Source organism: Chlorocebus sabaeus, chromosome 21 (genome assembly GCF_047675955.1).
Source record: "Chlorocebus sabaeus isolate Y175 chromosome 21, mChlSab1.0.hap1, whole genome shotgun sequence".
Taxonomy (NCBI): domain Eukaryota; kingdom Metazoa; phylum Chordata; class Mammalia; order Primates; family Cercopithecidae; genus Chlorocebus; species Chlorocebus sabaeus.
This window is the reverse complement of record NC_132924.1, coordinates 87,874,074-87,900,430: the sequence shown is the minus strand read 5'-3', so window position 1 is coordinate 87,900,430 and position 26,357 is coordinate 87,874,074. Positions and strand designations below refer to the sequence as shown.

The following is a 26,357-nucleotide window of genomic DNA, read 5'->3' as shown; positions in this document are numbered from 1 at the left end:
GCTACAGCCACTGCTGAGTGCCCAATTTCCCAGCAGCAGAGACCAACACTGAGCCCTCGATATGGCACCATTCCTCAGGGTGATCAGCCAGCTACCTGGTGGCAGGTTGATTGTACTGGACCTCTTCTAACATGGAAAGGGCAGAAGTTTGTCTTTACTTGAATAGACAATTACTACTCTGGATGTGGGTTTGCCTATCCTGAACACAATGCTTCTGCCAAGACTACCATCCATGGACTCACGAAATGTCTTATCCACCATCATGGTGTTCCACACAGCATTGGCTCTGACCAACGCACTCATTTTATGACTAAAGGAGTGCAGCAGTGGGCTCATGCTTATGGAATTCACTGGTCTTACCATGTTCCCCATCATCCTGAAGCAGCCGGATTGTTAGAACAGTGGAATGGCCTTTTGAACTCGCAATTATAATACCAACTAGGTGACAATACTTTGCAGGACTGGGGCAAAGTTATCTAGAAGGCCATGTATGCTCTGAATCAGCATCCAGTATATGGTACTGTTACTCTCACAGCCAGGATTAATGGATCCAGGAATCAAGGGGTGGAAGTGGAAGTGGCAGCACTCACCATAGCCCCTAGTGATCTACTAGCAAAATTGTGTGCTTCCTGCTCCCACATTACGTTCTGCTGGCCTAGAGGTCTTAGTTCCAGAGGGAAGAATGCTGCCACCAGGAGATACAACAATGATTCCATTAAACTGGAAGTTAAGATTGCCACCTGGACACTTTGGGCTCCTCCTACATTTAAGTCAACAGACTGAGAAGGGAGTTACAGTGTTGGCTGGGGTGATTGACCCAGACTATCAAGATGAAATCAGTCTACTACTCCATAACAAAGGTAAGGAAGAGTATACATGGAATACAGAAGATCCATTAAGGCATCTCTTAGTATTACCATGTCCTATGATTAAGGTCAATGGGAAACTACAACAGCCCAATCCAAGAAGGACTACAGACGGTCCAGACCCCTCAGGATTGAAGGTTTGGGTCACTCCACCAGGAAAAAAACCATGACTTGCTGAGGTGCTTGTTGAGGGCAAAGGGAATATAGAATGGGTAGTAAAAGAAGGTAGTCATCAATACCAACTATGATCACGTGACCAGCTGCAGAACTGAGGACTGTAACTGTCATGAGTATTTCCACCTTCTTTTTTTAAAAACATGTTTGTGCATGTATACACTTGTACCAAGAAAACATCTTCATTTCATTTCCTTTTCCTTTATCGTGTGACATAAGATTTATTGACTTCATAAAAGCATTTAAGTATTGTTAACTTTATGTAATAGCATTTGGGTTGGAGATTGGTCCATTTCTGGTTGTACGAAGGATTCTTGTACTTTGTTAGGCGTAATTATGACCTTTTTATTGTCTTTATTTGAAGATTATATATGATCTAAGGAGTTGTGTATGGGTTCAAGTTGAAGAGGGTGGACTTGGCTGGGCACGGTGACTTATGTCTGTAATCGCAGCATTTTGGGAGGCCGAGGTAGAAGGATCACCTGAGGTCAAGAGTTCGAGACTAGTGTGGCCAATGTGGGGAAACCCTGTCTCTGCTAAAAATACAAAAATTAGCTGGGTGTGGTGTCTGATGCCTGTAATCCTAGCTACTCAGGGGGCTGAGGCAGGAGAATCGCTTGAACCTGGGAGGCGGAGGTTGCAGTGAGCCGAGATCATGCTATGGCACTCCAACCTGGATGACAAGAGTGAGACTCCATCTCAAAAAAAAAAAAAAAAAAAAAAGAAAAGAAAAGAAAAGAAAAGAAAAGAAAAAGAAAAGAAAAGGAAGAAAGAAAGAAAAAGAAAAGTAAAGGAAGAAAGAAAGAAAAAGAAAAGGGGTGGACTTGTTATGGTTAATACTGAGTGTCAACTTGATTGGATTGAAGGATGCAAAGTATTGATCTAGGGTGTGTCTGTGAGGATGTTGATTAACAGGAAATTAACATTTGAATCAGTGGACTGGGAAAGGCAGACCGCCCCTTAATCTTGTGGGCACAATCTAATCAGCTCCCAGTGAATATAAAGCTGGCAGAAAAATGTGAAAAGGTTAGACTGGCCTAGCCTCCCTGCCTATATCTCTCTCCCATACTGGATGCTTCCTGCCCTCAAACATTGGACTCCAAGTTCTTCAGTTTTGAGACTCAGACTGGCTCTCCTTGCTCTTCAAGCTTGCAGACAGCCTATTGTGGAAACTTGTGATCATGTAAGTTAATACTTAATAAACTCCCCTTTGTGTGTGTGTGTATATATATATATAGAATATATATGTGATATATATGATATATATATATACACAACAGTAGGATATATACATGTATACAACAATAGGATATATATATATATCCTATTAGTTCTGTCCCTCTAGGGAATCCTTACTAATACACTCACCTATGAGACTGTTGACATAATTATGTTTCTTATGCATAGTTTGACTAAGGTGCTAGTTTTTCATAAGTTATTGATCACAGGCCTCATGCCATTTCTTGCTATATGTACCTCTCTATAAAATATCACAACGTGGCACCTAGCTTCATCAGAGCAAGTGAGAAAGTGGGCAAGAGAGCACCAGAAATAGTGTGAGCAAGGGAGAAGACACCTGATGACACAAGTGATATCTCATCACTTTTGTCATATTTGTTGGTTTGAAGCATGTGTAGCGTACCCTAAAGAAAAGTAGATCGCATGAGTGGGTAAATAGTAACTGGTGGGGATCACTGGGAACCATGTCAGAAGCTTCCTACCACAGTGTGTTTAATCATCATAACCTTTCTATGATATTCTCTAGTGTTTTCCTAATGCATATATTTAAAGCTCTATGGTTAGAAAACAAATATAATACCAAGAATCTACTTCCCAAGTCTGCATTTTATTCAACAACTCTATTGAATTGTTACTGTATATTTTTTTGTCCTTTCTAAGAAATCTTTGCCTGTACTGAGATCACAGATTTTCTGTTTTATCTGGTGTCAGTTCTGGTAAACTGTATTTCAAGAAGTTAAAATTTTTGGCACAATGTTATTGTTAACATTCTCCTGTTACTTTTTTAATATGTACAGGATATGACATGAAAATACATCATTTGTTCTTGATGTTACTCACACTCTCTCTTTCTGTATTTTCTTATTCTGTCTAGTAGAAGCTTATCAATTTTATTGGTCCTTTCAAATAATCCACTTTTTAACTCTAAACTTTTCTTGGTTGCTTGTCTATATCATTGATTTCTACTCTATATATTTCTTTTTTTTCTCTATGCAAAAGGGATTTAATTTGCTCTACGTTTTCTAGGTTCTTAAAGCACATCATTGATTTGGAACTTTCTTCTTTTCACATAGAAATATTTAAAGCCATTACTTTCCCTCTAAATACTGCTTTAACTCTGTATCACCAAGTTTGACATATTGTATTTTCAATATCACTGTTAAAAATGTTATCTAATTTTCATGGCAATGTCTTCTAAGACCCATGAATTATTTATCAGTGAGTTGTTATTTTACAAATGTTTAAGGTTTTCCTGGATATCTGTGATGGCTAATATTGAGTTCCAACTCCATTAGATTGAAGAATGCAAAGTATTGTTCCTAGGTGTGTCTGTGAGAGTGTTGCCAAAGGGGATTAACATTTGAGTCACTGGATTGAGAGAGGCAGACCCACCCTCAATCTGGGTGGGCACCATCTAATCAGCTGCCAGCACAGCTAAGATAAAAGCAGACAGAGGAATGTGGAAGAACTAGACTGGCTGAGTCTTCTGGCCTCAATCTTTCTCCTTCACTGGATGATTCATGCCTTGAACATCAGTCTCCAAGTTCCTCAGCTTTTTGAATCTTGGACTTACACCAGTGGTTTTCCAGGGGCTCTCAAGCCTTTGGCCACAGACTGAAGGCTGCACTGTTGGTTTTTCTACTTTTGACATTTTGGGACTCAGACTGTCTTCCTTGCTCCTCAGCTTGCAAATGGCCTATTGTGGGACTTCACCTTATGACCATGTGAGTCAATATTCCTTAATAAACTCCCTTTCGTATCTCTATCTATTCTATTAGTCCTGTCCCTTTAGAGAACCCTGACTAAAAATATCTTATTGTTACAAATTTCTAACTTTATTTTACTCTGGTCAGAGAATATACCTTGCATAATTTAATTTCTTTTAAATATATTGTGATTTGCTTAATTGCCCTGCAAATGCTCTCTCTTAGTAAATATACCATGAATGTTATACTTAATATTTTGTACTGTAAATATCAGTTGGTTCAAATTTTATAATATTTTTCAGATCTTCAATGTATTTACTGATATTTTGTCTAGTTTTTTCTATAAATTGCTGAGAAGGTGGTGCTAAAAATATCTTTTGTGAGATACAGTTCTCCTTGGACCTCTTGCCTTCCTATGTATTTTGCTGGGTGTGCTAATAGTGCAAAGCTCTGATCCCTCTTTTACTTGGGCCATTTCTTGGGGTTGTTAATGTCACTGATAGCATTGAGAGAAAAAGTGGCATCCCCCAGCCTTCAGAAAAACTGTGTACTCACTTACTGCTTATAATAAAAGCAGTAGCTTCCCCAGTCTGAATTTCTTAGATACATTATGTACCCATCTGAGCTCATCTTGTTTGCCCCATGAGACTTGGGGGCAAAGAGAACTGATGTAAGTATGCTAATGCTTATGCTGCTTGCCATGAAAAATAATACCTTTTATTCTGACCCAAGAGCCTTGTATTTTCAGTAAGCATCCATGAAACTGTAGTTGGCTAATTTAATGTCTCGTAAGTACAGTAAAGTCAAATACCAGGTCTCATATTCTACTATGAATATAGATTTATTTCTCCTTATAATTCTATACATTCTTGATGAAGTAAAAAGCTATACTGTATAAGCCCACGTGGCAAGGAGTGGCAGGTGGCCTCCAAGAACTATTAGAAGCCTCTAGGAATTGAGAGTGGCCTCCTGTTGATAGTTAGTACAAAGTTGGAGCCTTCTGATATAGTTTGGATATTTGTTCCCCCAAATCTCATGTTAAAATGTAATTGCCAATGTTGAAGGTGGGTCCTGTTGGGAGGTGTTTGGGTTATAGGACGGATCTCTCATATCTTGTTGCTGTTCTTTGATAGTGAGTTCTTACAAGATCTGGTTATTAAAAAGTGTGTGGCACCCTCCCCACCACTCTCACTCTTGCTCTTGCTACCTCCATGTGATATGCCTGCTTCCCCCATGTGATATGCCTGCTCCCCCTTTACCTTCCACCATGATTGGGAGCTTCCTGAGGCCCTCACCAGAAGCAGATGCTGGCACCATGCTTCTTGCACAGCCTGCAGAACTGTAAGCCGGTTAAACCTCTTTTCTTTATAAATTACCCAGTCTTAGGTATAGCAACACAAGAACAGCTTAACAGGCCCACAGTCATACAAATAAATTCTGCAAACAATTGGAATGAAGTAGAGAAACAGGTTCTTCCCCAGTAAAGCTTCTAGATGAGAACTTGGCACAGCTGAACACCTTGATTATATCCTTTTAACTCTGAACAGAGGGATTTAGTTAAGCTATGCCTAGTTTCCTGGGCATGGGAACTAAGAAATAACAAAAATATGTTGTTTTATGCTGTTAGATTTGTATAATACGTTATGCAGCAATAGGAAACTAATACAGTCTCTGTTGGTTGTCTTTCTCTTGAGAATATCACAGTTTCCAGGTTCTTTGTATGTCAAGCGATTTTAGATTATATTCTGGATATCATGAATGTTATGTTGTGGAAACTCTAGATTCTATCATATTCCTTTGAATAGTGTTGATATTTTTGTTTTGGTGGGCAATTAACATGATTTGATTTTGAAACTGCAAGCACTGCCTCACCTGTGGCATCCCAAATCTTAGTTCAGGTTTTTTTTGTTTTTTGGTTTTTTTTTGGTCCTAATGCACGGTTCAGAAACCGTGGGCAGAATTAATACCCCTGCAAGGTGTATCAGTTCTGTGAGGAATTGGTCTTTCACTTCTCTGGTTCTTTTATTTTCAGGATTATCCCTCGTTTTCTTATGGCAGTGACCGCTTGAGCTATGCGTTTTTATTTTTTAGTCCAGAAAGACCACGAGCTTTTTCTTGGGGTTTCAACTTCCCACCTTCAGTCCAAAGTTTGTAAAATCCAGGAACTCATACGATGCCCTTTTCTTAATTCAACTTTTGACTCACTTCCAAAATCTCTCAGCCTTTGTCCATAGTTTTTATTCATATCCTTCAGGTAGTTGTTCTGTATTTTCTCTAAAATTTTTGGCTATAATCTCTGGAATGATCAGTCTCTTAGAGGTTTATTCCTCTATAACAGAAACAGACTTACCAAGCCTATGCATCGATCAATAGATTACAGGTGTACATATTTTTTAAGTATGTCATTTTATTAAAAAGTGAGTTATATTATTCAATCTATATAACTTCTATGTTTATAGACTAGTTAATCATCAGTAATAAAATACTACTCATCGCATCACTGTGCAGTATCGATGAAGTCAGGAAGACTTGCTAAGTTTGTGCTGTATATTCAATATGTATTCAGACTTATACCATAATGTATCTCTTTTTGTTGCTTCAGTATTTTTAGTGAATAAGGATTAACAACCATGTATTCTGCCTTTGGACCATTACTATATATTGAACCCATAACATGTGTGTATTATTCTTCATACATATTCAGAGCATATCTTATAACAGTTCCTTTGGAACCATTATCCACATATGCTGTGAATACATATTAACAGCAGAATACATTTACATATTATGAGTTCATCATATTGAATGCATAGTAAAAATCTTTATATGAATATAGTTATAATATTAAAAAGCTATTTACTTAAACATGTTACTTACTATTCTACCATTCATTAAATGTTATTTCCAAATTTTTAGTGGATATTTGCAGAAATCCCATGTTTCCAGAGGACTACATTATCAAATAAAAGTTTGTCTCTCTTTTTTCTAACAGGAAGCTTCTTGCTCATCTTCTCAACAACAGAATATAGTCTACATAGGTAAAAGAATTAGCAACTTTAGTTGTAATGAACACATTTTCATAATGAGGTCATTACAGAGCTCTTATTTTTAATGGCCCTGTAATACAAGCAAAAGTTTTGATAAACTTCTGAAAGTCTCCAAATTCTATAAGATATAAATGAAATGAAATTTGGAGCCATTTGACAAATTATGTTATTATATCTAGCTAGTTGTACATCAACTAAATAACCTAAACTCTTAATATGAACCCAACATGCTTTGTTTTCTGAGGAATCTTTGAGGTTCAACTGGTTGCTACAAGAGCTGTGAATTTTTGTGTGATTTTTAAGTGCCTTGGATAGTGTTATAGGGTCATAGGCTGAAGTCTGAGTGACTTTAAGCAGCCAAAAAATGCTCTCTAGAAGAGCAGGATATTTATGTCTCAGTACTACAATGAAATCAACTTTTGCAATAGCAGAAAACAAAAGAGACAGACCTCTGCACTTAGGTAGCATTAATAACACGACCATTAAATCTAAGCTATCTAGTCAGAAGACTCCAATTGAGTACTACTGTGCTCTAAAGTCACATCATAATCTAGAACATTTTGCTCCAGCCAGTAGTCATTCATTCCACTCACTTGATTAATTCAAAATGCCAAATAGCAAATGTTTAATTTTGTAAGTAAATATAATATTGTATCAACTGCAAAATAAAATTATCACATCACTCCAAGAATAAACATTTTTTAAAGGCAAAACCTTCATATTTACAATGAAGTAGCTCTTTTTCAACATGATGATCAGGTTAGTATCAAAATTATTAAAATTATAAAAAATATATGTGGGGATAAACACTGAAAATGGGAACAGATAAAGAAATAAGAAATTTGTTTACAATACATTTACATTTTGGAGAAAACAATATTTATTATAGCAGATGCATGGTGATATATTCCCCTTTTATCCCAAATACAGTTTTTCTGTTTTCTGTGCATTAGTCAATTCAACTGGGCTAGATTTAGAACTCTTTCTTCAAGTGAAATTCTCCCTAAGACCATGTGTGAAACAGATAAATGTCAATAAATGAATCACTTTAAATTTTTTTTATGGGTCTGTGGAAACTTCTTCAGTTTTAGGCATGATCCTTGATACATTTCCATGGAGCTGGAGGGTGTAAAAACAGTGCACAAGCTTCTCAGCTCTTAGAGGTCAGGGCCATGTCTGTCTTACATTTCAGGATACTTTCTGCATCTTTCATGGTGCCTGGCCTAGAGTAGGTGTTCTGAATGTCTCTGAATGAATGAAATAAATGAATATCTTAAAATGTTGTTCCTTTTTGTAACCTCAACTAGTGCAGGTAGACAAAGCTGTATTTATCCAATTGTGTTAAAATTGCTGTGACAATAAAGATATATGGCATATACAATGAAATAGTAAAATGCATTACATGGCATGTTTAGAAGCATAGCACAATACAAAGATCCCCAGACTAGATGAGAGTCATGAATTTGGGGTTCTGTTCAAAGTTCTTTTTTCGCCTCGCAAATGATCTTTGTTATCACTGGGGCTTGTGCCAGTGTTACCTCATCTGTAACATGGTACTATCTGACCAGAATCTGTTAGCTTTTAACATCTTTACAATAGTAAAATTCACAGAGTAATACAACCTCAAATGTCATGAGATATTTCTTAATTGATGACAAAGTAGATATTCCAAATTGTTTCTTCAAACTGTTAATAAATGTTAGGTACAGAAATGGCGCAAACCCACACAACAAACATTCTTGGATGTTCACATTTTAGGCAGGTATTAGGGACTGTCATATCCTCCATCTCTTCTTCTGAAATTTTTTCATTCTACTTTTCATGTTAGTGTTTAAAGATATAATTTAATTGCATCTTTATTTTAAATAGAGAGAGATTAAGTAAAGAATGAAAGTAGAAATGACAGATGGAGGCAAATGTTTCAATTCTGACAAAAAAAATTGTCAGATTTCTATTCTTTATAGAGAATAAAATTACTGTGAAAAACTAGATATAGACAAATAATCTTTCTAAGTAGAAACCCACCAGGCAAATAAAATTGAGATAGGGTTGACATTATGTGACATGAAAGTTATTTTTTTAAACCAGTACCAGCCACTGCAAAAACACACCGAACTATAAAGACCAATGAAACTATGAAGAAACTGCATCAACTAACAGGCAAAATAACCAGCTAGCATCATGATGACAGGATCAAATTCACACATAACAATATTAACCTTAAATGTAAATGGGCTAAAGGTCCCAATTAAAAGACACAGAATGGCAAATTGGATAAAATGACAAGACCTGTCAGTGTGCTGTATTCAGGAGACCCCTCTCACATGCAAAGACACACACAGGCTCAAAATAAAGGAAAAATTTACCATACAAATAGAAAGCAGACAAAAGTGGGGGTTGTGATCCTAGTCTCTGATATAATATCCTTTAAACCAACAAAGATAAAAAAAGACAACGGGCATTACATAATGGAAAAGGGATCAATTCAACAAGAAGAGCTAGCTATCCTAAATATATATACAACAAATACGGGAGCACTCACATTCATAAAACAAAGAGACTCAAAGAGACTCAAACTCCCAAAGAATAGTAGTGGGAGACCATAACACCCCATTGTCAATATTAGATAAATGAGACAGAAAATTAACAAGGATGTTCAGGACTTGAACTCAGCTCTGGATCAAGTGGACCTAACAGATATCTACAGAACTCTCCACCCCAAATCAACAGAATATACATTCTTCTCAGTCCCACATGGCACTTAAAATAGCCTTAAAATCGACCACATAATTGGAAGTAAAACACTCCTCAGCAAATACAAAAGAACTGAAATAATAACAGTCTCTCAGACCACAGTGCAATCAAATTAGAACTCAATTTTAAGAAACTCACTCAAAATCACACAACTATGTGGAAATTGAGCAGCCTGCTCCTGAATGACTCTGGGGTAAATAATGAAATTAAGATGGAAATCAAGATGTTCCTTGAAACCAATGAGAAAAAAGAAACAACATACCAGAATCTCTGGGGTACAGCTAAAGCAGTGTTAAAAGGGAAATTTAGCTGGACACGGAGACTGTAATCCCAGCACTTTGGGAGGCTGAGGTGGGCAGATTGCCCGAGTTCAGAAGTTTGAGACCAGCCTAGACAACACAGTGAAGCTCCATCTCTACTAAAATACAAAAACGTAGCCAGGCATGGTGGCATGAGCCTATAATCCCAGCTACTCAGGAGGCCGAGGCAGTAGAATCACTTGAACCTGGGAGGCAGAGGTTTTAGTGATCCGAGGTTGTGCCACTGCACTCCAGCCTGGGCGACAGAGCAAGACTCTGTCAAAAAAAAAAAAAAAAAAAAAAAAAAAAGGAAATTTATGGCACTAAATACCCATCAGAAAGCTAAAAAGATCTCAAATCTACACTCCAACATCACAATTAAAAGAACTAGAGTAGCAAGAGCAAACAAATCCAAAAACTAGTAGAAGACAAGAAATAACTAAGATTAGAATCGCGCTAAAGGAGGTAGAGATAGGAAAAATCCTTCAAAAGAATCAATGAATCCAGGAGCTATTGTTTTTGAAAAAATTAATAAAATAGACCACTAGCTAGACTAATAAAGAATAAAAAAGAGAAGAATCAAATAGACATAAGAAAATGATAAAGGGGATATTACCACTGACCCCACAGAAATATAAACTACCATCAGAGAATACTGTAAATACCTCTACACAAATAAATTAGAAAATATGAAAGAAATGGATAAATTCCTGGACACATATACCCTCCCAAGACTAAACCAGGAAGAGTTGAATCCCTGAATAGACCAATAGCAAGTTCTAAAATTGAGACAGTTATAAATAGCCTACCAACAACAACAACAACAACAAAAGCCCAGGACCAGACAGATTCACAACCAAATTCTACCAGAGGTACAAAGAGGAGCTGGTACCATTCCTTCTGAAACTATTCCAAACAATTGAAGGAGAGACTCCTCCCTAACTCATTTTATGAAGGCAACATCATCCTGATACCAAAACCTGGAAGAGACACAACAAAAAGAAATAACTTCAGGCCAATATCCCTGATGAACATCAATGCAAAAATCCTCAACAAAATACTGGCAAATCGAATCCAGCAGCACATCAAAAAGCTTATCCACCACAATCAAGTTGGCTTCATCCCTGGGATCTGAGGCTGATTCAACATGTGAAAATTAATAAATATAATCCATCACATAAACAGAACCAAAGACAAAAACCACATGATTATCTCAATAGATGCAGAAAAGGCCTTTGATAAAAGTCAATATCCCTTCATGTTAAAAACTCTCAATAAACTAGGTATTGATGGAACATATCTCAAAATAATAAGAGCTACTTATAACAAACCCACAGCCAACATCATACTGAATGGGCAAAAGCTGGAAATATTCCCTTGGAAAACCAGCACAAGACAAGGATGCCCTCTCTCACCATTCCTATTCAACATAGTATTGGAAGTTCTGGCCAGGGCAATCAGGTAAGAGAAAGAAATAAAGCATATGCAAATAGGAAGAGAGGAAGTCAAATTGTCTGTTTGTGGCCAACATGATTCTATATTTAAAAACTCCATCATCTCAGCCCAAAAGCTCCTTAAGCTGATAAGCAACTTCAGTGAAGTCTCGGGATACAAAATCAACTTGCAAAAGTCACAAGCATTCCTATACACCAATAATAGACAAACAGAGAATCAAATCATGAGTGAACTCCCATTCACAATTGCTACAAAGAGAATAAAATACCTAGGAATACAACTTTGTAAGTTGTAAGAAGGATGCGAAGGACCTCTTCAGGGAGAACTGCAGACAACTACTAAAGGAAATAAGAGAGGACACAAGCAAATGGAAAAGCATTCTATGCTCATGGAGAGGAAGAATCAATATTGTGAAAATGGCCATACTGCCCAAAGTAATTTATAGATTCAATGCTATCCTCATCAAGCAACCATTGACTTTCTTTACAGAATTAGAAAAAAACTACTTTAAAATTCATATGGAACCAAAAAAGAGCCTGTATAGCCAAGACAATCCTAAGCAAAAAAACAAAAAACGCAATAGAATACAGATCTCAGAAATAACACCATACATCTACAACCATCTGATTTTCAACAAACCTGACAAAAACAAGCAACGGGAAAAGGATTCTCTATTTAATAAATGGTGCTGGGAAAACTGGTTAGCCATATGCAGAAGACTAAAACTGGACCCCTCCCTTACACTTCATACAAAAATTAACTCAAGATGGATCAAGGACTTAAATGTAAAATCCAAAACCATAAAAACCCTAGTAGAAAATCTAGGTGATACCTTTCAGGACATAGGTATGGGCACAGATTTTAAGATGAAATCACCAAAAGCAATTGCAGCAAAAGCAAAAATTGACAAATGGGATCTAAGAGCTTCTGCACAGCAAAGGACACTATCATCAGAGCAAACAGGCAACCTACACAATGTGAGAAAAGTTTTGCAATCTACCCATCTGACAAAGGTCTAATAGCCAGAATGTAGAAGGAACTTAAATGGCCGGGCGCAGTGGCTCAAGCCTGTAGTCCCAGCACTTTGGGAGGCCGAGACGGGTGGATCACGAGGTCAGGAGATGGAGACCATCCTGGCTAACACGGTGAAACCCCGTCTCTACTAAAAATTACAAAAAAGTAGCTGGGCAAGGTGGCGGGCGCCTGTAGTCCCAGCTATTCCGGAAGCTGAAGCAGAATGGCATAAACCCGGGAGGCGGAGCTTGCAGTGAGCTGAGATCCGCCCACTGCACTCCAGCCTGGGCGACAGAGTCAGACTCCGTCTCAAAAAAAAAAAAAAAGGAACTTAAACAAATTTACAAGAAAAAAGAAAAAAAATCAAAAAGTGGGCAAAGAACACGAACAGACACTTTTCAAAAGAAGACACTTATGCAACCAATAAACATATGAAAAAAGCTCAACATCACTGAAAATGCAAATGAAAACTACCATGAGATAACCATCTCATGCCAGTTAGAATGCCAATCAGTAAAATGTCAGGAAACAACAGATGCTGGTGAGGCTGTGGAAAAATAGAAATGCTTTTACACTGTTGGTAGAAATGTAAATTAGTTCAAACATTGTGGAAGACAGTGTGGTGATTCTTCAGGAATCTAGAACCAGAAATACCATTTGACATGGCAATCCCATTACTGGGTATATACCCAAAGGATTATAAATCATTCTACTATGAATACGCATGCACACATATGTTTATTGCAGCACTATTTACAATAGCAAAGACTTGGAACTAACCCAAGTGCCCATCAGTGATAGTCTGGATAAAATAAATGTGGCACATATACACCATGGATTACTATGCAGCCATAAAAAGGCATGAGATCATGTCCTTTGCAGGGACATGAATGAAGCTGGAAGCCATCATCCTCAGCAAACTAACACAGGAAGATAAAACCAAACACTGCATGTTATCACTCATAAGTGGGATATGAACAATGAAAACAGATGGACACAGAGAGGGGAACAACACACCAGGGCTTGTTGGGGCAGGAGTGAGGGGAGGGAGAACATCAGGACAAATAGCTAATGCATGCAGGGCTTAAAACCTAGATGATAGGTTGTTGATAGGTGCAGCACACCACACATATACCTATGTAAAAAACCTGCACATTCTGCACATGTATCCCAGAACTTAAAGTAAAATTTAAAAAAGAAAAGAAAAGAAAGTTATTTCCTTGAGAGTAGTTACCATGTTTTGGTGAGTTTTTAAAATATTTTTTCAGTCATTTTTCGAAATTTCTAACACAGATCTCAGTGTTGGAGAAATGTAGTCAGTACCTGTTGATCAAAAACAATGAAAAGAAGAAAAGAAACAGAAAACATGCAAACTTTTGATAGGTCATATATGGAATGTATATACTTCATATAAAATTTAATTTATACAGCATTGGTTCATTTAACTCAACTCGGTTTACTTAATATATAAAAATAGCTGCTGTAGTCTAGGGATTCAGCTAAATACTGCTTAAAACTTCAAAACAAATAAGACATGATTCTGCCTTAAATTATTTAACAGTAAGTGAGATAATACACAATAGAGTGCATAAAAGAGACAAACTGTGCAACATCAAATAGTATCTATATACACAGAAAATATGAAGCTGTTTCATGAATATAACTGTCCTTCCGTAACTGCATTCTGCATTTGAGGACTCAAACAACAGCAGATCAAAGTATTAAATATACTTATATAAATTTTAGAACTAACATTTACACAGCATTTGCATTGTGTTAGGTATTATAATTAATCTAGAGGTGAGTTAAAGTATATAGGAGGATGTGTAGGTTATTTGCAAATACGACCCCATTTTATTTAAGGGACTTGACCATTCAAGATTTGGGTATCCTCAGGGATCCTAGAACGGATTCCATTTAGACGTCAAGGACCAACTGTACTCACAAATAAATAGAACTGGGTGGCTGTAGTGCTTTAGAAAGATGCTATAGTTCACTCACCCCAACAACTCAGCTCCACCTCATTGTCACAGTGTCTTGACTGAAGCATCAGTTTTACAGAAAATGATTTATCACTTCACCATCAGCTTCATTTCTGATAAAACAACACTATGTTGCTCAAGGAGGAATCTTCTTATGTCCGGAACTAGCAAAAGGCAACAGAAAGACTGTCATTTCTCTAACGTTGTCAATACCATAGATATACGCAAACACTTTAAAAATAAAACATTCATAATAGATAATTTCTCAGTCTTTTACCAGACAGGCGCCCTGTGTGGTAATACACATTGTAGTGTATTAACTGAGTATGTGTAATTCATACTAATTATTAGTCAAGTTTTCTTTTCTATTTGACCACATGTATATGTGTGTGTATATTTATGTATATGTATATATGTATGTATGTATACACATACCTGCATCTCCCTACATACAAGTTCTTTTTCTCTTTCTCTTCCTTCCTTTTCTCCATCTCTTTCTAAAAACTTTTGAGAAGCTGCCCTAAAAGTCTGGCTTCCGGGTGTAAATACTCTCCCCGAGGACTCAAAACTTAACAGTAGTGACCGCAATTATGCATCAAACTAAGAAAAAATATGTAATAAAGAAATAATCAAAAGAAATAATTAAAGAGAATTAATTACTTCTGCCTGGGGAAGAGTGGGAGGTGGCCTGAGTCTAAGTAAAGTCCTTATTTTCTTAAGTTAGGAATTGTGAACACAGAGCTTATACCATATGTAACTAAACATCTGAAGATACATGAAATCCCTTATTGCATGAAACCCCATAATTCTCCTTCTACTATTTTCTTCTCCCTCAGTGAATAGTCAGGGAAGAGTAGTAAGGGCTGGAAAAAATCAGAATCAAGTAATCCATGATTGCGTATAAGTCAAACCTCAAAAATATGCTTGTATACCTGGACAACAAGGATGGTGACATTACAAAAATTAATAAAGTCACCATTCTCATTACAATATTACAAAAGATAATCTACATTTCAGAGTAAGAAGCAAAGTTAACAGGGACATTGTAGTACAAAGCTCCTCACTTGTTGGTAACCCACTAAGAGAAAAACACTTCAAAGAAGCACGTAGAGTTGACCAACCTAAGTGGATGTGAGTCACTGTTTCCCAATCATCTTGACTTTAACCTATGACTCATCAAGCTACTCACTGTCTTCCTCCAAGTGCTTTGTGAATCAACACAGTTTTTTTTTTTTTTCATTCTCCCCACTAACACCACATTTCAAGCCCTCATTACTCCATACTTGGATTGCTATGATAGATTCTCCACTAGTTTTTCTGGCTCTGTTTTTCTCTTTTAATCAATTATAGATACTACCCAAATATGGATTAATTCTTCCTTAAACTTTGAATTATTATTTGTGACTTTTTTAACATTTTACTTTTAACAGCTTCATTCACGATAAAAGTCAAGGCCAGGCATGGAGGCTCATGCCTGTAATCCTGGTATTTTGAGAGGTTGTGGTGGGAAGATCACTTGAAGCCGGGAGTTTGAGACCAGCCAAGACAACAGAGGAAGGCCTGGTGCCTACGAAAAAAAAAAAAAAAAAAGCCAGGCATGGTGGTGGCTTCTTCCAGTTCTAGCTACTCAGGAGGCTGAGGCAGGTAGATCGCTTGAGCCCAGGGGTTTGAGGTCATAGTGAACTCTGTTAACATCACTGCACTCCAGCCTGAGTGACAGAGCAAGACTGCTGAAGGAAGGAAGGAAGGAAGGAAGGAAGGAAGGAAGGAAGGAAGGAAGGAAGGAAGGAATCAAAATCCACATTCTGTCAAAATCTCTGAAAGAAGGAAAGAAAGAAAAGAAAGAAAGAAAAGAAAAGAAAAGAAAAGAGAGAAAAAGAAAAGAAAGATCAAAACCTAAAACCTGTCAAAATCTCCTGTCTTGCTGGTTTTCTCCAGCATGGAGGGGTGGTCCCCACCATTCCTCTGGCACTCCACATTCACTCCTGGGTTGTACCCAGACTTGTGACATACCTCTGCATAATAGGTTATGTTTCTTCTCTTCGCCTTTCCAAACTCTGACTATCTTATTGTTTTCAAAAATCCTTGCAGCTCACATAGAAGTTTCCATTTTTGGAATCATATATCTCTGGGCAAGATGTTGTATTTGAACACTGAGGTTAAGACAAGATTATTAATGAGCATAGTGTTCAGAAAGCTCTTTCCTAAAAATTTGAGACTGGAAATAGTTTTCAGATGATGGGCAGAAGTTGGACAAAGAAGGAATGGGCACAACTGTTTCTCCTCTTATGAAAAGAGGAAGCTTAGATGGCTGGGCACTGTGGCTTACACTTATAATCCCAGCACTTTGGGAGGCTTAGGCAGGCGGATCACAAAGTAAGGAGTTCGAGAGCAGCCTGGCCAATATAGTGTAACCCCGTCTCTATGGAAGGAAGAATGGCCATTAGTTTTGTAAAAATACAAAAATTAGCCAGGCATGATGGTGAGCACCTATAGTCTCAGCTACTCAGGAGACTGAGGCAGGAGAATCACTTGAACCTGGGAGGCAGACGTTGCAGTAAGCCGAGATGGTGCCATTGCACTCCAGCCTGGGCGATAGAGCAAGACTCTCTCTTGAAAAAAGAAAAGGCAGGTTAGGAAGGTGGGAAGGACTGGAGGAACCAATTTCAGATTGTCTTGATTCAAATTCTTTCTGTGTCACTTATTCTGTGTCACCATGGGCCAGTTACTTGCTATGAATTTGGTTCAATTTTCTCCTTACAGGGTGGTGGCAAGGATTATTTGGTCAGCACTTAGTAAATGTAAGCTATGCACAATACTATTAATAATAAACCAAAGCCATATCAATGATATCAGATACTTCAGAAGTGCTAGCCAATAGAGAGGGTTTAAAATACAGAAGTGAAGAAATGGGTACCTGGGGGATGAAGAAAGAGTCAAGACAGGGTGATAAATAGCCAGTGAATGTAGTGATCAGGATAGTCTCCTACAGTGGTCCTTTCTATTAAATTCTCTTTCTTGACAACTTCATTTCCTCTCATCAGAAGATCAGCCCTTTGAGCCTGACACAGAGCCAAGTGCACTATAATGGCAATTAGGATACTGATTACAATGGCTGGCTCGTTGATAAGAACTGGGCAAAGAAATTTTCCTATGTAGATTCATAATCCTCATCAAAACATCTTAATAATTAGATATTATCTTCCCCATTATGAAGTTAGGGAAATCAGGATGTGAGAAATTATTTGCTCAGTAACACAGCTAAACATTTGTAGAATTTCATGTAATTAGATGACTCCCACCTTTCAGTCTCTAGTAGAAAACTCTGCCCTGAATCCTAGATTCCAATTTTCAACTTCTACATGGATGTTTTTAAACTTAAAATTGAAAACATCCAACATTTCACATATCTTTTTCCCAAATTTGTGTTTCTATCTACTTTGTTCCTTCAAAAAATAATCTCTCCTTTTTCTCTACTCTCATAATCCTTGCTTCCTCTCTTTGGTACTTGCTACACTATGTTCCTGCTGCCCTATAATGGGTGACACAGATAGAACAATGTACAGTTGACTACTTTAAGCAACATGAACGCATTCTTCCTTCCCCAGTGGTGGTCCATTGTCCAGCAGACATGTTGTGAGCAACACCTGTAGTAGAACACAGATAAGCTAACTTCTCACAGTTATGTTTTGCTGTGATGTCTTAAAAGGGATTTTCTGGTTGCTTCTAGAGTATGTTATATATTGTGTAGGAAGGAAAGAACTGAAGAGGTGACTAACATATACAGTTGGACAGAGGAACTCAAGTCTGTGCATTTAGTAGCGTTCTGGACATGAGGAAATTGTATAAACTATCATAACATATAATACATTGCAAAGGTTTATCTTTCAAAGGATGTGTGCTTTCCAGATGTTTCTGCATAAGTACATGCATTTGATATTCCTGATATGTGAAAATCAGTACTTTCTATTAATTACATTTCTTAGTTAACTTTATCGGTAAGAATGTCAATTCTATATTTAAGTCTCAGGGGTGCTGGGAAAGAGCAAAAAGTGGTTCTTAACAATTTTCTACTAAGATTTAAGAAATCAGTGCAAAATTAACCATATTATGGCCATTGCATGTTTGTGTAACTTCTATACTGTATAATCTTGAGCATGGGTAAATGTGTAACTCATACTTCGCTCTTGTGTGACAACTAGATACTGATAAAACTGATATCTAAAGATAGAAACAATGCTTTTGCATAGACACACTAGTTGTGACTGTGTGTTAAGAAGAGCTATTTCTGGAAGAGATGTAAATTTCTACAAGAGTAGAATGTTAGAGAATGTCTAAATGAGAGGCAGGGGATAAGAAGACGATGAGCAGCCAATGTAGTAGTTGGGAAAAATAAAGCAGAGATGTCAAAGGGCAATCCGGAGAAATAAAATGCATCCTTAAACCCTTCCTCTTCTTCCCTCCCCTGCATCATTTGGAGATTAACACCCCCTGTCCCCAACTTGGCAAGATTCTATTGGTGTTTCCAATGATTGTGCATAGCCTCCTGGTCCCAGGGATGGATGTGGTCCCGAGGATGGATATGGCCTTGACCTGAGTAATCATGATGGAACAAAGTTGATCCCAACTAGAGTCATTCCCAGAGATTTACAGTTACTGGAAAAGATAAATTCTCTTTTTCCATGATTCATAAACTGTAAAAATGACTCAAGCTCCAAATAACCGTTCATTCTGTGCCAAATGAAGTGTATCTATTTGTTGTATGAGAAAAAAAATCCTAATACACAGAAAGAAACAGAAGGAGAGATGGAGATGACAAGAGTTCCATTAGTCCATGGCTTCAGTGACCAGGAATATCCGTTTTCTTCCTAGTTCTGTGAGCCAATACATTCTCTTTTCACTTAAGCAAGTTGGAGTTGGGCTTTTTATAATTTGTGACCCAAAGTTCTGATTGATATAGGAAACAGATGCCAAAAATGTCATATATGTTACTGTGAAATCAAGGAGATTGAAGACAGAAAAACGATCATTTCCTTTGACTTTTAATCTTTAATAGTAATCTCTGAAAATGTAACCTCAGTATATTACTATGGATAAAAGCTAGCTTTCAAGCAATTTATTAAATAACGTTTAGGACTATAGTAACATTTTAGACATGTTTTCTTGATCCTCACCACCACCTCCCCCAAACACACACGCTCAACAGAATCTCTAGATTTGTTCACAAATAATAAACTAAATTCCAAGTATTATAGTCCATCTAATTTAAAGTTTAGAAAGGAAAGTGTGAATATGAAGTACACAGCAAATTTAACTTTTGTTCAGTGTAAGTATTCAGTTCAGTGACTAGGAAAGCAGTTCTGACTTACACACTCAAGAATATATTGCTTTGGAAGTAACATACTTAAAATAAAACTTCCATATGGGAAACATACATTCTTAGGACCCAAAACGGCACTAGAAATTACCCTTTCTAACAGACCAAATAATCTTGAATTAAATACAGAGAGAGGTGAATGGCTCAGGTTGATGTTTGTTAAGATTTTTAAAGTACTGTAAATATGAAAGATAATTCATGTAGCATGAATGGTTCAATAATATGGAGACTAGAATACTTATATATTGTGCGAAACAAAACATATTAAAGAACATGGAAAGAAACTATTTTTCTCAGTTGGGATTGTCATGTAGAAGGCAGATCTTTGCTCTGGGTTCTTTTGCTTCAGGTGGTAGAATTAATCACTGCATTGCTCTCTGGGGTAAAGCTGGAATCCCTTTCTCACTCTTAGGACATTTTTTGCTAAAGAAACTTATTATGATTCAAAAGTAGGCTAATGTGCAAATTTAATAATTTCTTCACATAAAATACATTGCAGCCTGGATCTAAATCTAGATCAGTGGGCATGATATGCTTGCAATTTGTAAGTGAGAGTTAATCGTTCCCTTCCTTTTTTTTTTTTTTTTCCCCCTATGGCTGGTGACCTCCCTGAGCCAGCCTCTCGTAATGTTACAGTTTGGTACATTCTTATTCTCTGGCCATGAGCACTCAGGTCATACACTTTTAATATAGAACACTCCATTTCAGAGCCAGAGAGAATACTTTTTTACTCTTCACTAGAATTGTTACTTGTTTTAAGAAATTACAAATTTTGATTGAGTTCTATGATATGAACACATATCATAGCAATGTACTTGTTAAACGGAAGGTTACTCGGCACCAGGACATATATTTTAAGATATCCACTGTCTGAATTCTAAATGCTTAATTTGCTATTAAAACGATATCCAGTTAGATTGGTCATGGTTCATCCAAATGAAGTGAGAGAAAATAATTAGAGACAAACACAACCTAAAAAAATCTCATTTGTAGCAGTTATTCCTGGAAAGCCTTCTAGCTTTCTATAAATATGTCAATTATTATTTAAGAACTGTTTGCTTTTGTAACCCCTTTCCCAGCAACATTCCATTTGCAAAAAGCACAACATACACACTGGTGTCATTGCACTAAAGGAAGAAAGAACAATGCTTCTGCATGAGAGGTTGAATATAATTAGAAAAACAGAATCCATAAATCACTTTGCAGCTTAAAAATTGACAAAAAATTAAAAAGCATTACCTACTATTTTATTAAAGGCATGTGATACAGATAAAGTACATTTTATATCAACCAGTATCTCAAATGCTAAAAAGTCCAACAATGAAGTCATCTCAGCACCTTGCCAAAAGAATAGAATATGACAAAATAATAAAAAATAAGTTAGCCTAGAAAATAAAACATTGTTTGTATATGCCTATTAACAAAATATAAAACTAGATTCAATTTAACAAATGTTTAAGGTCAAATAATTTAGTAGTATCTAGAAGGGGTAAATCTAATTTTTATTAACTTTGAAAAATGTCTACAGCACATTGCTGGGTAAAAGATGCAAGATACAGAATAACACATATACGTGGAAAAATAAATTCATTAAAAATGTAATGGTTGAAACACATCTAATCTATTAACAGTGCTTCTGATGTTATCTCAGGAGAAGTAAATGGAAAAAAGGAGCTGGGAACAAAAGAATTTTTCTGTTTTACCCTGTGTTTCTTGTTTGTTTGTTGCAATATATTAAATCTTTTATTTATTTATTTATTTTTTGAGATGGAGTCTCGCTCTGTCGCCCAGGCTGGAGTGCAGTGGCACAATCTCGGCTCACTGCAAGCTCCACTTCCCAGGTTCACGCCATTCTCATGCCTCAGCCTCCCACGTAGCTGGGACTTCAGGCGCCCGCCACTGCACCCGGGTAATTTTTTGTATTTTTTAGTAGAGACGGGGTTTCACCATGTTAGCCAGGATGGTCTCGATCTCCTGACCTCGTGATCCGCCCGTCTCGGCCTCCCAAATAAAAGGTATTCACTAGCCAGGGTCATTCAAAGTCGAGAAAGGTATAGGACACATCAGAGTTTTAGTCTCTAATATAATGAAATACCAGAAGATAAACCAGGATTACAAAATTTTGATATATTTAGACTATTTATATATAACAAATTAACCCTTTTAGGACACACAGAAATTTCATTTGAAATAAGAATGTCAAAAGTCTAAGTTTGATGACCTTCATCCACGTTGACCTTTACCTTTTAAGCTGGGCATGGAGCAAATGTCTAGAGCATATAAATCCTCACCCCATTCATCAGGAAAATAAATATCATTGATGTTATTCTTAGTGATAATTTTGTGAATTATGCAGAAATGTTCTATAGGTTGCCATTTCTTATAGCCATTCTCAATAAAAGTGAAGGACACATTAAATTTGGTTCCTATAAGGTAATTCTACAAATTAGAGCGTTCTAAAGAAACAAGTAGATATTTTACTCTTCAAACCAGCTGGTTCCAAATACAAAACCATGTCCACAGGGATTCTAATTCAACGGATATAAGATGGAGTCTGAGCAAATTGTCTTTTAACAATGTTTTAGGTAATCCTAATGAAATAATAGGTTTAGTAATCACTGTCTTTGACTAAAGCTCCTCAGTATACATTGTTTCACTAGGCTGATATTCTACTATTCATATTTTGGCATATTCTTCTGTTCTTTTTTTCCTGAGGCATAGATTATATTTTACCTACTCACCATCACAATGTGATTAATTTTCTTTTCTATGTATTTTCTTTTTTGAAGTTAAAATGCACCAATTTTTAATATTCTCAAAACCGTAAGTCAGTTTATACATCAAAAGGCAATATATGTAAGTGATTTACTAAATAAAAATTATATTTATAAACTAAAACATATAAGGGTGGTACCAAGTTGCAATAAACTATTTTAACTAAGACATAATAGTTTGAGATTTTTTAGATTAATGAAAATTCTGAAAACGATAGTCATTTAAATTTTTTTTTTTTTTTTTTTTTTTTTTTTTTGAGACAAAGTCTCACTCTGTCACCCAGGCTGGAGTGCAGTAGTGCAATCTAGGCTCACTGCAAGCTCCAAGCTCCACCTCCCAGGTTCATGCCATTCTCCTGCCTCAGCCTGCCAAGTAGCTGAGTCTATAGGTGCCTGCTACCATGCCCAGCTAATTTTTTGTATTTTTTATTAGAGACAGGGTTTCACCGTGTTAGCCAGGATGGTCTCGATCTCCTGACCTCATGATCCACCTGCCTCGGCCTCCCAAAGCACTGGGATTACAGACATGAGCCACCACGCGTGGCCCATTTAAAGATTTTTTAAGAAGCTTACCAAATTAAATAGAAGAGACAGAATTCCAACTGCTTTTCTGTATTGTAGGTGAAAGAAGTTTTAGACTGACCATAAAGACTTAGCAAACACAATTCACAAATATGAGAAAGTGATTGGTCATCTTTTACAGAAATGCTGAAGTGGGATGGCTAAGGAGTTCTATGTTGGGAACAAATTTAAATACTAAAGAGAATAGGGAAGATGTGATCATAAGTCTTTTTTTCTTACCTAATACTATAAAATAATTATTCCATATTTTATAAGGAAACAACTATTCTTCCATTTTATTAAAATTTGTATAAATACGATTTGTTAAATTTAATTTAATTCCTAAACAACTGGAGAAAACACTATTGCTTGTTCATCACATATTTCAATTGATTAGTTACCAGCCACTAAAATGAGTGCTGTCTAAAATGAATGTGGTTAACATGAGGAGAAAAGACCTCTTAAATTACTGTAAGATATTTCAGATGGTGGTAGGTTCCCTGAACCGACTACTGTTTACAGAATTTTTTTTGAAGCAGGAACAGGGACAGAAACACCAGTATGAGACATTCAGCTAGGCTTTTATATGACTTTTACAACAAATAAGAAACCCGGGACAGAGCACTGTTCGCCTCCTCCCCCACCACCCACCACCTATCCCCACCCCCGCCACTGGAACACCAACTTTTAACTGCTGTCTACACACAAAAACGCACTATCACCAAAAGCATAAATCATGTACCAGCTAGGCCACAGTGAAGTAGAGCTATAAGCAGGCTCTTGGGGTCCCTGAATCCAAGCCTAAGATCTCAGACAGTATTTTAGGGCCTGCCCTGGGCCAGGGTGGAGCCCACTGCCCTGAAGAGTGAGGCCCAGGCCTGGCAGCATTCAATCCAAGCTGATGGAAGAGCCCTTGAGCTTTAAGCAAACATTGACAATGGCCTGGCAGAACCCCTTGTGGACTGATGGTGGTGGTGGTGGCCACAGGGAGAGACTCTTCTGCTCATGGAAAGGGGAGGAAAGAGTGGGAAGGGCTTTGCATTATGGTTTGAGTGCCAGCTTAGCTACAGTAGAATAGAACACCAGGTAAATTACTGAAGTTTTTGACTCCAATTCCTGGCTCTCAGACAGTATCTCTGGACAGACTCAGGACTGCGGGATCTCGCCATTATAAAGGAAAGGGCCTTGGGCAGGGCCCAGTACTGTACTGCTTCAGGTCTGACCCAGAGCAGTCCCAGTGGTGATGGCCACAGGAGTGCTTGCATCACCACACCCTCAGTTCCAGGTGGCTCATCACAGAGAAAGAGACTCCATATGTTTGGGAAAAAGTAAGAGAAAAGAATAAGAGTCTCTACCTAGTAATCCAGACACTTCTTCCAGGTCTTATCCAAGACCACCAAAGCAGTACCTCTTCGAGTCTGCAAAAACCACAGCGTTATTAGGCTTGGATTTGTCTATGTGGAAAGCCTTCCTAAAAAGGACAGGCACAAACAAGTCCAAAATGTGAAGACTACAATAAATAGCTAACTCTTCAATGCCCAGACACTGAAAAACATCTATAAGCATCAGCAACACCCAGGAAAACATGACCTCACCAAATGAACTGAATAAAGCACCAAGGACCAATCCTGGACAAACAGATATGTGACATTTCAGACAGAGAATTCAAAATAGTTGTTTTGAGGAAACTCAAAAAAATTCAAGATAATACAGAGAAGGAATTCAGAATTGTGTCAGATAAATTTAAAAAAGAGATTGAATTAATTCAAAAGAATCAAGCAGAAATTACAGAGTTGAAAAATGCAATTGACATGCTAAACAATGAGTTGGAGTCTCTTAATAGCAGAAACAATTAGAGAAGAAAGAATTAGTGAACCTGAAGACAGGCTATTTGAAAATACACAGTCAGAGAAGACAAAAGAAAAAAGAATTTAAAAAAATGAAGCACAACTCAAGATCTCAAAAATAGCCTAAAAAGGGCAAATATAAAAGTTATTGGATTTAAAAGGGAAGTAGAGAAAGAGATAAGGGTGGAAAGTACATTCAAAGGGCTAATAAAAAATAAATTCCCAAACCTAGAGAAAGACATTCAAGCACAAGAAGCCTATAGAACAGCAAGTAGCTTTTACCCAAAGAAGTCTACCTCAAGGCATTTATGAATCAAACTCCCAAAGATCAAGGATAAAGAAAGGTTGCTAAAAGCAGCAAGAGAAAAGAAACAAGTAACATACAGTGGAGCACCTGTATGTCTGGCAGCAGACTTGTCAGTGGAAGCTTTACAGGCCAGGAGAGAGTGACAGGACATATTTAAAGTGCTGAAAAAAAAAACAAAAAAAAAAAAAACAAAAAAAACCCACTTCTACCCTAGAACAATATATCTAGTGAAATCCATTAAACTTGAAGAAGAAATAAAAAACTTTCCAGATAAACAAAAGCTGAGGGATTTTATCAACACCAGACCTGTCCTGCAAGAAATGTTAAAGGGAGTTCTTCAGCCTGAAAGAAAAGAATCTTAGTGAGCAAGAAGAAATAATCTAAAGATATAAAACTCATTGGTAATAGTAAGCACACAGAAAAACACAGAATAGTATAACAATGTAATTGTGTGTGGAAACTTTTCTTGACTTAAGTACAAAGGCTAAATGATGACCCAATCAAAAATAACAACTACAACAACTTGTCATGACATAGACAGTACAATAAGACATAAAGAGAGACAAAAAAAGTTAAAAAGTGGGGTGGGGGCTGAGTTAAAGTATAGAGTTTATATTAGTTCTCTTTTTGCATGTTTGTTTATGCAATCAGTGTTACCAGTTTAAAATAATGGATTATAAGATAGTATTTGCAAGCCTCATGGTGACCTCAAATTGAAAAACACACAATGGGTACTCAAAAGCAAGAAATTAAAGCCTACTACCAGAGAAAACCACCCTCACTAAAAAAGAGGACAGGAAAGAAGGAAGAGAAGACTGCAAAACCACCAGAAAACAAATAACAAAATGACAGAAGTCCCTACTTACATTGAATGTAAATGGACTAAACTCTCCAATTAAAAGACATGGAGTGGTTGAATGGATTAAAAACAAAACAAAACAAAACAAAAAAACAA

At 36.9% G+C, this 26,357-nt stretch overlaps 1 long non-coding RNA gene across 1 annotated transcript in view; it reads left to right on the top strand.

The window, feature by feature from the left end:
- Positions 1 to 3,771: 3,771 nt before the first annotated feature.
- The window catches only part of LOC140709571 (uncharacterized), a 55,407-nt gene continuing 32,821 nt past the window's right edge, over positions 3,772 to 26,357 (top strand). Inside the window, exon 1 of the long non-coding RNA XR_012090068.1 lies at positions 3,772 to 4,003. This is a non-coding gene — a long non-coding RNA (uncharacterized lncRNA). The remainder of the gene's footprint in view (positions 4,004 to 26,357) is intronic.